General features: G+C 36.8%; 1 protein-coding gene across 1 annotated transcript in view; it reads left to right on the forward strand.

Annotated features, from left to right (window-relative positions):
- Nucleotides 1–588: 588 nt before the first annotated feature.
- Nucleotides 589–15,827, forward strand: part of LOC110596451 (serine-rich coiled-coil domain-containing protein 2-like) — a gene marked incomplete at its 3' end in the record, with an annotated part of 100,834 nt that continues 85,595 nt past the window's right edge. The window contains exon 1 of the mRNA XM_021717072.1: nt 589–650. The remainder of the gene's footprint in view (nt 651–15,827) is intronic.

Below are 15,827 nucleotides of genomic sequence, written 5' to 3' on the forward strand. Positions count from 1 at the left end.
GATGGCAAAGTAGAGATCTAGAGGGGTGAGTAGTTTTAAAAACAGACTTAGAGGGCATAGTTGACCACATTCTATTAATGACTGTAGAGGTGCAAACATCACCTCTTCACCATTAGAAGTTATAACTAGTATGTGTATTTCTGCTTCCATTCATTCTTCCAAGTTATCTTTTGGCAGCTTGACTTGTTACTTTCCTGTCAACTTTCCCATTCCTTATAATGTCAAATCTAAAATCTACACTTTGACTGACTTTCGTCTCTTTGTGATCTGTTCTTTTTCTGTTTTATCTAGTCACTTTTAATCTCTAGTTCCTATTGCGTGACTTGAATATAGTTGATACTTTATTATCTTTCTCATCACTTGTGTAGGTTTCTGACACTATGAAAGGACTCAGTAAATACTTGTTGAAATGGGTGCCATAATAAATATTGCCTTTTAATTCAAAATAAATAGAACCATTTAAACTAAAGGTACTGGTAAATATTGTTCACCATTTTTCCATATACATTGTGACATAACATATTTACAAAGTAAGTTTCTAAGGTATCATATGTCATAATAGCAAGCTACAAGTAAGTAAAAATGTGATGCTAGCATGCATGTGATAGTGGAGGGACAGCTTACAGAAAGTTGAGACGGTCCTAATATAGGTAAATGGAAATCTCAAACTGATACTGATACTTTCAGCTATGCACTAACAAGGAATCACAGAACTTGAAAGAGCAGCAGGGATCTACTCCAACTCAGTTGTTACAGATAAGGGAACAGAATGAGATGAGAAACTAAATTTTTCTGAATAGATTTTTTTCTTTTAACCAGAGTAATTAATCTTCCATGTGCATTTAATTATCAGCATAGGTTCTTTTTATTCTATTAATGTAACTTTTATGTTTGAAAAGAAGTTTAAATTTATGAAACATTGTTATTGATCTGTTGTTAAACAATCTTTAAACATGATTATATTTTTCTTCATTCAGTATTCATATTTCTTATAGATGAAGTATATCACAATATGAAATTCAATTCAATAATTATTTCTTGAGTTCTACTGTGTCTCAGGCATACTGTTAAGCTCTGAGGATGCTGGGATGAATACGGCTCTCTTTGTCCTTAATGAGTTCAAAATCTTTATGATAGGCAGATAAATTGTAAACAGATGATTATACTATGGATTTGTTAAGTGATATCATACTATTATTAGCGTGCATGTGATCTTGAAATAACATAGAAGTGAAGCCGGGCTCGGTGGCTCAGCCTATAATCCCACGCCTTGGGAGGCTGAGGTGAGTGGATTGCCTGAGCCCCTGGGTTCGAGACCCGCCTGGGCAGCTTGGCGAGACCTCATCTCTACAATAAATAAAAAAATTAACCCGGTGTGGTAGCGCGCACCTGTAGTTCTAGCTACTCGGAAGGCTGAGGCGGAAGGATCACTGGAGCCCAGCAGGTCGAGGCTGCGGTGGCCGGGAGCGGCCACTGCATTCCAGTCTGGGCGACAGAGTGAGACTCCAACTCAAAAAATAAAACATAGATGTGAGGTATAACTCGTGTGTGTGTGTGTGTGTGTGTGTGTGTGTGTGTGTGTGTGCATGCACATTTATTCAGAAGTTTTAGAAGAGGAAGTAACATCTGAGTTGAGTTTTGAAGAATTGAATACAAATTGACAAATTGGCCAAGGAGATGAGGTGAGCATTTTAGGCAAAAGAAACAGCATGCACAGCATGGGGATATCACAAAATCATGATGTGTAAGAGGACTATCAGCAGGAGTGTAGTTGAAGATGACCCTAGGAAAATAAGAAAGTGGAAAGAAAGGAAAATCCAGTATCTCAAACTGAAAGGACAAATTATATTTATTAATAAGATTTTAAAAATAAGACAAATATAGGTCGGGCTTGGTGGCTCAAGCCTGTAATCCCAGCACTTTGGAAGTCGGAGGTGAGAGAATTGCCCGAGCTCAGGGGTTCAAGACCAGCCTGGGCAATTTGATGAGACCTTGTCTCTACAATAAAGCCAAAAAATTAACCAGGCATGGTGGCACTTGCCTGTGATTCCAGCTACTTGGAAGGCTGAGGCCGAAGGATCACCTGAGCCTAACTGTCTGAGGCTGCAGTGACCGTGAATGTGCCACTGCACTTCAGCCTGGGCAACTGAATGAGACTCCAAGTCAAAAAAATAAGTAAATAAATACGTAAAAAATGACAAATATAGTATCATTTTATATCAGCTTTTCCATATTGCATCTTTATGCACACTTCCCCATTTAAAATTTTTTTTCATAAAGATGAAGTTATACCTGACTATCTAAACTCCTTCTGGGTCAAAACCTGTGTTTCAGAGAAAATGGTAGTGACTTAAAAGTAGTTGGTTAATCAAAAGAGAGTAATATTTTCACCACTGTGTTCCTTTTACTTGACACAAAGTAAATGCATAATGAATAATATTTATGAAGAAAATGTTGAATTCTGTGACTTGGATCAGACAGACATTATATACTTGTTATAGTTAGCAGGTCTCTGAAGCTGAGACGTTTTGTCTTTTACTAATTGAATGTATTTTAGGAGTTGTTGAAGTTGCTATTCTAGTCTGAATAAGTAATTAAACATTTTTCAATTTAGTCTATTGTTTTATTTTCCTGTGGTGATTAAGTATATTTTCAGGCTCTTCAGCTTTTAGTGGCATTTAGGTGTTACTTTCTTAATTTTTTGTTTCCTTCCTGATTGTAGGAATCAGGCAATGTGTACAAGCTGCCAATTTAGTAGCATAAGTTGGGTTGCATGGAGGCACAGATGGAAAGTTGGTGTGTAGTCTACCTCTTTCTACCTTTCATTGTATGATGGATAAAATAGTCCAACCAGTGGGACACTCATATTTCAGCTATAACTGCATAATTAGTATCTCATATGATATCACCTATAGTGTTCTTCCCTCATGAAAAGTTGCATCAAGTGATTTGAGACTTTTCCCAGCTTTGAAATTTTATTTTATTTTTTTAATTATAAAGATGTGGGTTGCAATTCAGGGTTAGGTATACAAACGTTGATTATGTAGGTACCCTTGTTGATGAGGTGTGCCCCTTCCTCCCCTAGCAGTTTCTCTCAACTGCCAATCCCACCCCCTCTCCTGACAGTTTCCCACTACTGCCAACCCCTTTCTTATAGTATTATGATAATTGTTCAAGGTCCGCTTATGAGTGAGAACATATGGTACTCTGTTCTTTGTTTCTGTGAGAGATCACTGAGTATGATAGACTCTAAATCCATCCAAGTTGCTGCAAAGTCCATATGTTTGTCCTTTTTTATGGCTGCAAAATATTCCATTGTGTATATATACCACATTTTAAAAATTTGGTCCAGCTTCGATGGGCAGCATGGTTGGTTCCATGTTTTTCCTATTGTGAATAGAGCTGCAACAAACATGCATGTACAGTTATCTTTTTTGTAGAATGATTTGAGTTCCTCCGGGTGTATTCTCAATAGGGGAATTGCTGGGTCATATGGAAGGTCAATTTCTAGTTCTTTCAAAAATCACCACACTGTCTTCCAAAGAAGTTGCACTAGTTTGCATTCCTACCAGCAGTGTAGAAGCGTTCCTTTTTCTCTGCATCCTTGCCAGCATCTGTTGTTTGTTTTATTAATGATGGCCATTCTTACCGGGGTTAGGTGGTATTTCAATGTGGTTTTGATTTGTATCTCTGATGATGAGTGAGGCTGAGCACTTTTTCATGTGTCTGTTGGCTGCCCCTATATCTTCTTTTGAGAGGTGTCCATTCATCTCTTTGCCTACTTTTTAACGGGGCTGTTTGTTTTTTGCTTTTCGGCCCATTTGAGTTCCTTGTTGATCCTAGATGTTAGGCCTTTGTCAGATATACAGTTGGCAAATAAATTTTCCCATTCTGTGAGCTGACTCCCTGCTCTTTTGATGGTTTCTTTTGCTTTGCAGAAGCTCGTCAGTTTGATGATGTCCCACTTGTCTATCTTATTTCTTATGGTATGGGCACTTAGGGTTCTGAATAGGAATTGGTTGCTAGAATTTCCATAAGGTTGTCTCCTGCATTTTCTAAGATTCGTATGGTTTGAGGTCTTATGCTTAGGTCTTTGATCCATTTAGAGTTAATTTTTGTGTATTGTGATAGGTAGGGGTCCTGTTTCAATCTTCTGCATGTGAACAGCCAGTTTTGCCAGCACCATTTACTGAATAGGTTCTCCTCTCCCCAATGGTTGTTGTTGGAGGCTTTGTCAAAGATGAGTCGGTTGAGAAATTGAGACTTTGCTTCCGAAATCTCTGTCCTGTTCCATTGGTCCGTATACCTGTTCTTGTACCAATACCAGGCTGTTTTGATTACTGCAGCCTTAGAGTAAAGTTTGAAGTCAGAAGTGTGATACCTCCTGCTTTGTTTCTTTTGCTAATGATTGTTTTGACAATTCGTGGACGTTTATGTTTCCATATAAATTTCTGTATTGTCATTTCCAGGTCTGAGAAGAATGATGTTGGTCACTTAATGGGTATTGGATTGAAGATGTAGATTGCCTTTAGTAGGTTCACTGAAAACATCAACAAAACAAAAAGCCCAAATAAACAAAATCAGAAATTCAAAAGACCAAATCACAACTGACTCAGAAAAAATCCAAAAGATTATCAGAGATTACTATGTACATCTATAGTGAAACACATTTGATAACCTAAATGAAGTGGAGGACTTTTTGATATCATACAGCTTCCCCAGGTTGAAACAAGAAGACACTGAGACACTAAGTAGACCAATTACAACCCAGGGAATTGATTCTGTCATACGAAAACTACCTACAAAAAAAAAAAAAAACAACAACAAAAAAAGCCCTGGACCGGGATGGCTTTCCAGCAGAATTCCACAAAACGTATAAGGAGGAGCTGATACCAATCCTATTGAAAGTATTCCAGGCAATTGGGAAGATGGAATTCTCCCCAAATAATTTTACAAAGCTAACATCACACTGATACCCAAACTGGATAAAGATCCAACAAAAAAAGAAAACTACAGACCAATATTCTTTATGAACATAGATGTAAAAATTCTCAACAATATTCTAGCAAATTGGATCCAAAAACACATCTCAAAAATCCTCCACCATGACCCAGTAGGTTTCATCCTTCTTTTGAACCAGGACTGGTTCAACATTCGCAAGACCATAAATGTAATTAAATACATCAACAGATGTAAAAACAAGAACACACGAAATTTTATTTATTTTTTTCTTCCTCTGGGACTTGACTTACTGTCTTTTCTTTTCTTTTCTTTTTTTGTAGTGCTGAAAGAAATGAGGGCATTTGGTTTGAAAACACATTCTCTGCTTGGAAATTTCTGACTTCCTGAATTACACCTATTCGTTTTTGAGATTCCCTTTATTAGCGTTTAATAGACTTTCTGATTAACCTGAAGGTGACAAGTAAAAACTATTTTTTCTTGCTCACAGCGTGGTTTATATGATATAGCTTCATTTTTTAAATGATATAGCTTATTTTTAAGACTTTAAAAAAATTTTTGGTTTTTTTTTGAGTTGGATTCTCACCCAGGCTGAATCGCAGTGGTACGCTCATGGCCACCGCAGCCTTGACATGCTGGACTCAGGCAGTCCTTCCTCCTCAGCCTTCCAAGTAGCTGGAACTATACCTGGCTAATTGTTTTGATTTATTGTAGAGACGAGGTCTTGCCGAGTTGCCCAGTCTGGTCTCCAACCCTTCAGATCAGGCAATCCTTTCACCTTTGGCTTTCAAACTGCTGGGATTACAGGTGTGAGCCCCCGTGCCTGGCTAAAAGCTTTTAATTTTGAATTAATTTCAGACTTACAGAGAAATTTCAAAATACAGAGAGTTTCTGTGTATCTTTCACTTATCTCCTTTGTTATATAACCATAATTCAACTATCAAAACCAGGAAATTAAGCTGGATATAATACTAATGAATCTGCGGACCTTATTTGAATTTTACCAGTTTTCCCACTAATGTCTTTTTTGGTCTTTTGCAGAATCTCATCTGGGATCCCACATTGCATTTGCGTTTCCTGGCTCCTTAGCTCTTCCAATCTGTGATAGTTCTCTTTCTTGTTCTTTATGAACGTGACACTTTTTTTTGATAGAAGAATGTTTGATATGAGTTTGCATGAATGCTTGCCATGATGAGATCCTGGTTATGCATTTTTGGTAAAAATGCCACAGAGATGATTTTGTACCCTTTTTAGTGCATCATATCAGGAAAAACATGATTTTCGTTTGTGTTATTATTGATGATGCTATCTTTGCTTGATTATGGTGGTATCTGTCAGATTTTTCTAATGTAAAGTCACTTTTTAAGAGAACATAATTGTCTTGTGGGCAGGTACTTTGAGACCATGCATACGTCCTTTTTCCTACAATTTTGCTCACTTATTTTAGCATCTTTTGATTCTTTGCCAATTGGATTGTAGAAGGAAGAGCTCTCCCCCTTATCTATCCATCTATTATTATTATTATTATCCATTTATCATCTACTACTGACCTATCTGCCTATCTACCTATTTAAAATGTGTTATATCAGTATAGGTCATGGATATTTGTTTTATTCTGTGTGTATAATGCATTATTATCATTACTTATTTTGTTGCTTAGATTATTTTAAATTTGGCTATTGGGAGTGCCTTCTGGCTGGTCCTTGTGTCTTTCTGGCATGGCCCATTATTATGTGATCACTTCTTTATTTTCTGGCACCACAAAATATTCCAGGCTCATCTTGTATTTTCCCTGCCTCAGCCCTTCAGTCATCATTTCTCCAAGGAAGAATTTTATTGGAGAATGAGGTTTAGAAACTGGGATGTAATCACTTTTAGGCATTGTGGCGGACAGAGTGAGGAAATGTATATATACACATCTATATTTCTGTATTTGTATATATATTGAAGATCAAGAGTTCATATTGATACTTTTTGCTTCAATCCAACACCACAGTGTTTGTTCTAGGCTCTCTCCTTTCCTTATTTCTAACTCTCTTCTCAGAATATGAGAAACTTGACTCTCATTAGGCACATTATATTTGCTTAGTTGTTTAATTCTTTCTTGTGTGTTTTTAAGAATTATAGTCTCTATATTTACATATCTACATATATAATATGTAATGTATTTTAGGGTTATAGTATATAATACATTTACACACAGAGCTTCAGAACTGGCAACCTGTACTTAATGAAAAACAAATTTACTAATTTATGCTTGTTTATCACTCCTTTTAAACTTTAGCCTTATAGAATACAGTGGAAATACTGCTTTCCAAGTTAACTTATGTTAGTCCTTTTAGTTCTCATTTCCTTCAGTGTGGTTGTATTATTCATTTGTAGTACCATTAGATTCATACTTCACTGTTTGTATTTCATTTTAGGTTCCCCTACATCATAGTTCATTTAAAGTATTTATTTATGCCATGAGATCTTCTTCATTTTTGTACTGCTGTATATAACATTATTTTGTAGATGTACCTTGTTTATTCAATTACTGTCCCCAAAATGGGCGTTAAGATTATTTATTTTTGTAGTTTAGATAAAAAAACACCTCTATCACCTTACTTATATACTAACTCCTATTCAGTTGTTTAGAAACTTCTGCATAAGAAAGTACTAGTCAGTATTACCATATGGTTGTTATTTCTGATACTCTATTTTCCTAAAATATTCCAGTCACCTTAATAAATCTCTGGGATTACCATAATCTACTCATAAAATCATTTTGTGTTATTTTCATTACCCACCCCCTCCAAGATTTAACATCCTGAAGATGTGAAATTCTGCAGTATAACAGAGCAAAAAGAAATGCCTTTTTCTTTCTTTCTTTTTTTTTTTTTTGGAGTTGGAGTCTCACTCTGTCGCCCAGACTGGAGTGCAGTGGCCGCTCCCGGCCACCGCAGCCTCGACCTGCTGGCCTCCGGCAATCCTTCCGCCTCAGCCTTCCAAGTAGCCGGAATTACAGGCGCGTGCTATCATGCCCGTCTAATTTTTTTGATTTATTGCAGAGATGAGGTCTCGCCAAATTGCCCAGGCGGGTCTCGAACCCGCGGGCTCAGGCAATCCACTCACCTCAACCTCCCAAAGTGCTGGGATTACAGGCTGAGCCACCGAGCCCAGTTTAGAATTCTTAAAATAGTTTGAGACCGAGGGTGTGGGGTGTGGGCATATAACATCAATTAGGGAACCTGATCTCAAACCAGGCGAAATGGGGACCAAGAAGTCCCAAACTTTGCCTCTATGATGACCACTTGTATACTTAATCCTGAATTGTACTCCCCATATTTAAAATAAATAAAACAAAAAAGAAAGTTCTCCTTCCTTTCAGTATAAAAAAAGTTTGTGACAAATCATAATTTTAGCAAGAAGACCCCAAAATGAAAGAATATTTCTTTCTGCCTTTAGGAAGAAACAGTTTGTAGTAGAAACTACCTATTTTCCTGCTAATTTCTTTATCTTTAGCTCTTAGATTTTTGAATTCAATCACTGTATTTTTTAAAAGTGTTTCTGAGTTTTAAGTTAGGTTTGTTCCTAGAAAGAATGGCAGAAAATCTGAGATCATTTCTTGATCGCAGAATAGAAATTTGTAAAGAATTGAGCTACAGCTGAAGTCTTCCTTTTCTAGTTAATAATTCACAGGGAATACAGTGATAAACAGTCTTTTTCTTTTTTTAAAGTAAAGATTTTGTTTCATAGGGTATTCTTTGTAAACAATTTGTGTGGACACATCAACAGAGTCTTGTTATTTTGTCTTATTGGTGTGGGAACCATTTTTGTTTTAAGGAAATTTCTTCTGTGTAATGCCTGTATTGCGGTGATGTTTGGCAAGCTTATTTTAACTTGGTCACTCTCACTGCATCTGTCCACTTGAGTTTTCCTTAGGGTTAGACTCACTGCCTCAGCCTATTTTCCAGAAAGAGTTTGTAGCAATACTACACCTGAAATCTCTCTAGGTAGGTACTTTCGGGTGTCACAATAGGAATGGGAGGCAGGAACACTGAATTAGAAGTCACTGGGACTGAGTATTACTCTGCATTTATTTATTTTCACTCACTGAATTTGTTTTGAGTACTTTTTGGGCAATAATTACAAACAAGATAATGGCATTTTAAAACACTTCTTATATGGGGAATTTTGCTACATTATCCTTTGAAATATGGAAAGTTTTCATGTTTCTAATTATTTTATCCCCCACATTGTTTCTGTGCCTCTTTTTTAGAACTTCTAATAGTTGGGTATTGTATCTCTTTTTTTTCCTTAATAGAGAGAATGGCTATTATGTCTTCATTGTGCCTCTTTTCTCTTTTATTTTCTGTTCCTATTTATTTACTTATTTAATTATTTGAATCAGAGTCTCACTCTGTTGCGCAGGCTGGAGTACAGTCTCACAATCATGGCTTACCTCAGCCTCAATCTCCTCAGTTTAGGCAATCCTTCTGACAGGCTGGTATCAAACTCCTGGGCTCAAGCAATCCTCCAGCCTCTGCCTTTCAGAGTGGTAGGATTACAGGCATGAGTCACTGCACCTGGCCTTTATTTCTTTATTTATTTTCTAAACCTTTTTCTTTTACTTTTTTTTTTTTGAGAAATTTCCTAGAGTTTATTTTCTGACCCTTTTGGCTGAATTTTTAAACTAGGCAATTACTTAACTCTGTGGAAATTTCAAATATATTCAAACCTAGAAAGAATAGTCATGGGAGTGCTCTGTACCAATCACTAATCTTCAGCAATGATCAAGTCATGGTCTGTCTTTTTTGATTTATATTCCTATTCTTCCATCCTCTCTTCCATCCCAAGATTAAATTGAGCAAGTCTTAGACATCATCATAATCTTATATGATACAAAATATTTTAATGTAAATCTGTACTTATAAATTTATATGTAGATATTTTTGAGTGTCTTATTGTTAATAGATGACTCTTAAGGCATAACTGTTTTTCCGTTTTTGTACGTATAAAAATGAACAATTTCTTAATAGCGTCAAAACCCAGTGTTTAATTTTTTTAGTCAACTTTTATTTTAAAGCAGTTTTAGAACAGAATAATAGAGCTCTTGAATGCCTCATACCTGGGTTTCTCTATTATTAACATTTTATATTAGTATGGTACATTTATCACATTAATGAACCAGTATTTATAAAATCAATATTATTAGGTAATCTCAGTTTCCTCTTCCTTTTTGTTTTTCCTCTTCCAGGTTCCCATCTGTGATATTATATTTATTAATGTCTCATTTATTAATGTCTCAGACTTTCATTGTTTTTTATGGCCTTGACAGTTTTTAGGAATAGCAGTCAGGTATTTTGTTGAATGTTGTTGAACTGGGGTTTGTCTGAAGCTTTTTTTATGGTTATACTAGGGTAATGTGTTTTGGGGTGGAAGACCATAGGGGCAAAGAGCCTTTCCCATCACATCATATCAAGGATACATATTGTCAATATAGTATATCACTGTGGATGTTAACCCTGAGCATCTGGCTTGAGATAGTGTTATCAGATTTCTTCATGATAAAGAAGCTCTTTTTTCCCCCCTTTTCTCTTTGCGCATTATTTGCACTCTTTGGAAGATAGTCACTTTGTGCAGCCCACACTTAATGTGTGGTTAATTATGTTCTACCTCTTTAACAATAGAGTATCTACATAAATTAGTTGACTTTCTTATTGCAAGACAGCAAGGGATTTGTTTCTTCTCTTTCATTTATTTATTTTCAGTCATTTATTTGGGTAAATGTGGACTCATAGATATTTATTTTATACTTTTGATTATAACCTATACTTCATCATTGTGAATTTTTTTGTTTATTTTTGAGACCTTTTAAAAAAACTTTCTGGCACTACAAAATGTTCCAGGCTCATCTTGTCTGTTTCCTATTTCTGTCCTAAAATCAGCTATTTCTTCAAAGGGCTCTATTTCCTTGTATTTGAGAAGGTATTAGAAATCAAGATTTTGGAAGGCTGAGGTGGAAGTATTGCCAGAGTTTTATTCTTATAACTGAATAATATTAGATCATTAAATCACAGATTGTTTATTTATTCATCTATTGAAGAACATCTCAATTGTTTCCAGGTTTTGGCCATTACGAATATAACTGCTATAAAAGTTCACATGCAGGTTTTTTGGTGTACATTAGTTTTCAAATCAGGTAAATACTATGGAGTGCAGTTGCTTGATTGTGTGCTAAGACTTTTAAGAAACTACCAAATCATTTTACAGAGTGACTTTACCATTTTGCCTCCCACTAGCAGTCACTGAAGAGTTACAGTTGCTGTGTATATTCACTGGTAGTTTGATATTTTCATTGTTTTGGGTTTTAGCCATTCTAATAGGTGTACCGTGATATCTCATTGTTTTATATTTGGAATTCCCTTATAAATGATTGATGTTGAGCATCTTTTCTTTTTTTCTTTCTTTCTTTTTTTTTTTTTGAGTTGGAATCTCACTCTGTCACCCAGACTGGAGTGCAGTGGCCGCTCCCGGCCACTGCAGCCTTGACCTGCTGCGCTCTGGTGATCCTTCTGCCTCAGCCTTCCGAGTAGACGGAATTACAGGCATGCACTACCACGCCCGGCTGATTTTTTGATTTATTGTAGAGATGAGGTCTCGCCAAGTTGCCCAGATGGGTCTCGAACCCGCGGATTCAGGCAGTCCACTCACCTCAGCCTCCCAAAGGGTGGGATTACAGGCTGAGCCACCGAGCCTGGCTGAGCATCTTTTCATATGTTTATTTTCATATTTTTAAAACCAGAGCATTATATCATCATTATTATTATTATTATTATTATTATTATCTTTGAGTTGGAGTCTCACTCTGTTGCCCAGACTGAAGTGCAGTGGAACACTCATGGCCACCACAGCCTCGACCTGCTGGGCTCAGGTGATCGTTCTGCCTCAGCCTTCCAAGTAGCTGGAACTACAGTTGCAAGCCACCACGCCTGGCTGTTTTTTTTTTTTTTCCTAATTGTTGAATTCATGACTTTTCTAAACCACTAATAGAAGATAACTTTCTCAACCTTATGAAGAACAGCTACAAAATACCTACAGCTAACATTATACTTAAGAGGAAAGATTAGATGCCTTTCTCTCAGATTCAGGAACAAGGCCAAGATGTCCATTCTCATTACTCTTATTCAGTATAGTACTCAAAGTTTAGCTAGTGTGGTGAGGCAAGAAAAAGAAATAAAAGGCATTTTTAATTTCAGATGACATTTCTTTCTACATAGAAAATTCCAAAGAAGCTACATGAATATTCCTATAACTAAAAAGTGAGTTAAAGCAATGTTGTTATGTATAAATCAACACACAAAGTTCTTCTTATTTCTCTGTATAATTCATAACTAGTTAGAAAATGAAATTAATCAATGTTGTTCATAATATCTACAAAAATACTTAGGTATAACTCTAACAAAGCCTATACAGGATATACTGAAGAGTATAAGGAGCTTTTTTTTCCTCTCTCTCTGAGTCAGGGTCTCACTTTGTTGCCCAGGCTGGAATGCAGTGCCACAATCACAGCTCACTGCAGTCTTGACCTCCAGGGCTCAGGCAGTCTGTCTGCATTTCCTCCTGAGTGGGTGGGGCTGCAGGTACGCACAACCATACCTGTCTAATTTTTTTGATTTTTTTTTGTAGAAATGAGGTCTTGCTATGTTGCCCAGGCAGGTCTTAAACTTCTGGCTCAAGCAGTTTTCCTCCTTGACCTCCCAAAGTTGCTGGAATTACAGGCGTGCAGGGATTACAGTCACTTGTACAGTCATGCTCGGCCTTGTAAGGAACTTTTGAATGAAATTAAAGAAGACCTAAGTAATATAAGAAGACATGTAGTCATGTGATATTCATGAATTGGAAGACTCGGTTGAAGATATCACTGCATCCCAAAGTGGATTACATATTTAATGCTATAACAATCAAAATTCCAACAGGATTATTTTATAGATACAGACAAGTTGATTCTAAAATTGATATTGAAGGGTAAACAAACTAGAATAGTTAAAAACAATTTTGAGGAAGCAGAACAAAGTTAGGGATTACAGATCCTCATTTAAAGCCACAGCAATCAGGATACTGCAATATTGGCAATATGACAAAGGGACAGTTGGGTAAATTAGTGGAGTATATTAGAGACTCCAGGAAAGAAATTGACCCATATAAAGACAGCCTATTGATCTTTGACAGAGGTGCAAAAGAGATTCAATAGAGAAATATTTCAACAAATGCTGTTGGAACCATTTGATCATTTATATACTAAAAACAAACAAAAAGGAACCCTGACTAAAATTTCTTTTTTTTTTTTTTTTTGAGTTGGAGTCTCACTCTGTCCCCCAGACTGGAGTGCAGTGGCCGCTCCTGGCCACCGCAACCTCGACTTGCTGGGCTCCAGCGATCCTTCCGCCTCAGCCTTCCAAGTAGCTGGAACTACAGGCACGCGCTACCACGCCCAGCTGATTTTTGATTTATTGTAGAGATGAGGTTTCACCTAGTTGCCCAGGTGGGTCTCGAACCCGCGGGCTCAGGCAATCCACTCACTTCAGCCTCTCAAAGCGCTGGGATTACAGGCTGAGCCACCGAGCCTGGTTCTGACTAAAATTTCACATCTTATGCAAACATTATTCCAAAACCATAGATATAACTGTAAAGTGTAAAAACTAAAATTTTCAGAAGAAAACAGTTTTTGTTACCTGAGGATTAGAGGAGAGTTATTAGAAATTATGCCAAAGCATGACACATAAAAATTAGTTGGATTTCATAAAATTAAAACTCTTTGTTCTACCAAAGATATATCACTAAACTGGGAGAAAATATTCATGAATCTCATATCTGTCAAAACGTTTTGTTCCAGAATGTATAAAGAACTCTTGAAAGTCAACACCGAGTAAGCAGGTAGCCCAAATAAAAATGTTTAAGGGATTTGAACAGACACTTCACCAAAAGTATTTAAGAATGGCACATAAGCATGTGAAAATATATTCTACATTATTAGCAAATTCAGACCATGCTGAGACACTACTGCCTACCTATTAGAATGACTAAAATAGGTTACTGACGATACTAAGAGTTGGTAAGGATGTAGAGCAACTAGAAGTCTTTTTCATTGCTGCTAGAATGAAAAATGTTAGCGCAACTCTGGGAAATTACCTAGCATTTTCTTAAGAAGTAAACATACATTCACTACATCATCCAGCATTCCTATTCCTATATATTTATGCTATAGAAATGAGAACTTTCAGTCACATAAAACTTAGTACATGAATGTTCATAGTAGTTTTATACATAATAGCTGAAAACTGGAAAGAATCAAAATGTCTTTCAGTGGGTAAATGGATGCACAAACTGGTACATTCTTGTAATGGATTACTACTCAGCTATAAAAGGAAACCAATTGTTGATATTTTCAACAACTTAGATGAATCTTAAAGGCATTATATTGAGTGAAAGAAGCCATTTTCAAAGTGTTGTATACTGTATTATTCCTTTTCTGTGTTACCCTTGAAAAGAAAAGCAGTGATGATGGAGAACAGATCAGTGTTTTACAGAGGCTATGGGTGGGAAAAGGGTGTAACTATAGCTGGATAGTACAGGAACTTTTTTTGGGTGAGGAAACTGTTTTGCATCCTAATTGTGTAGCTGCTTACACAAATCTGTATGTGCTTTAGAATTTATAAGCTGTATACCCCCGAATTAATTTTACAGTATGATAATGAAATCAAACCAGTGATAGTGTCATTTATCTGTCAAAAATATTTAGGCTTTCTCTGATTTATAGTGAAGGAGAAACATGTGAAGGAAGCACTGACCCACCATCTAATAGTTCACTCTGTTTAACAAAAACATGTTCTTAAAGTCCAAGGAAATCCTGTGGTAAATCTCCTAATAACAGTCAGATTTTTTTTTTTTTTTGAGTTCGAGTCTCACTCTGTCGCCCAGACTGGAGTGCAGTGGCCGCTCCCAGCCACCGCAGCCTCAACCTGCTGGGCTCCAGCCATCCTTCCCGCTCAGCCTTCCAAGTAGCTTGGAACTACAGGCGCGCGCTACCACAACCGGCTAATTTTTTTGATTTATTGTAAAGATGAGGTCTCGCCAAGTTGCCCAGGTGGGTCTCGAACCCACGGGCTCAGGCAATTCACTCACTTCGGCCTCCCAAAGTGCAGGATTACAGGCTGAGCCACTGAGCACGGCCAACAGCAGATTTTTAGTTCCAGGGAGTCTTATGGGAAGCCTTTGGAAGCCAGAGAATATACAGACTTAGGTTTTCTTTGTTATGCTGCCAGCTAATGATTGCATTAGATGGTCTATTAACTAAAACAGGTGAATGTAGATATTGGCTCCCAACAAATGCAGTGCTGCCACAACAAACATGGTACAAATTCTTTCTCACATTAACCAGTCTCCACACTACATGGCTTCCTCTCATAATAATACAGTTACTACCCTGTGCAGATGATTTCTGAGCTAGGGTTGAAAAATTACAGTAGAATAATTTTTATTTTTCTCTTTACCTGAACCCTTACTGTAATGTCTAATGATATCTCTAATGTAACTCTTTTCAAAATCTGATTAAGGAGAATCAAGGACCTTCTTTACAGATGATCAGGAGAAAAGTTGTCTGAGGCAGATATTAGAATTTAGTCATCTTGCTTTGCAGTGTTTCTCTTGTCAGACTCATTCTTCAACATCTTCTAGTTGCCATCATTTTGGTAATGACTCCCATACCTTAGATCTCTTTGCTTAACTCCAGACTCCTGTAAGGAGGGACCCATCAAAAAAATTGGAATTAGCCAGGCTCGGTGGCTCAGCCTGTAATCCTGTGCTTTGGGAGGCTGAGGTGAGTG

This window comes from Carlito syrichta, unplaced genomic scaffold (assembly GCF_000164805.1).
Source record: "Carlito syrichta isolate Samal-C Ts95f unplaced genomic scaffold, Tarsius_syrichta-2.0.1 Scaffold309262, whole genome shotgun sequence".
Taxonomy (NCBI): domain Eukaryota; kingdom Metazoa; phylum Chordata; class Mammalia; order Primates; family Tarsiidae; genus Carlito; species Carlito syrichta.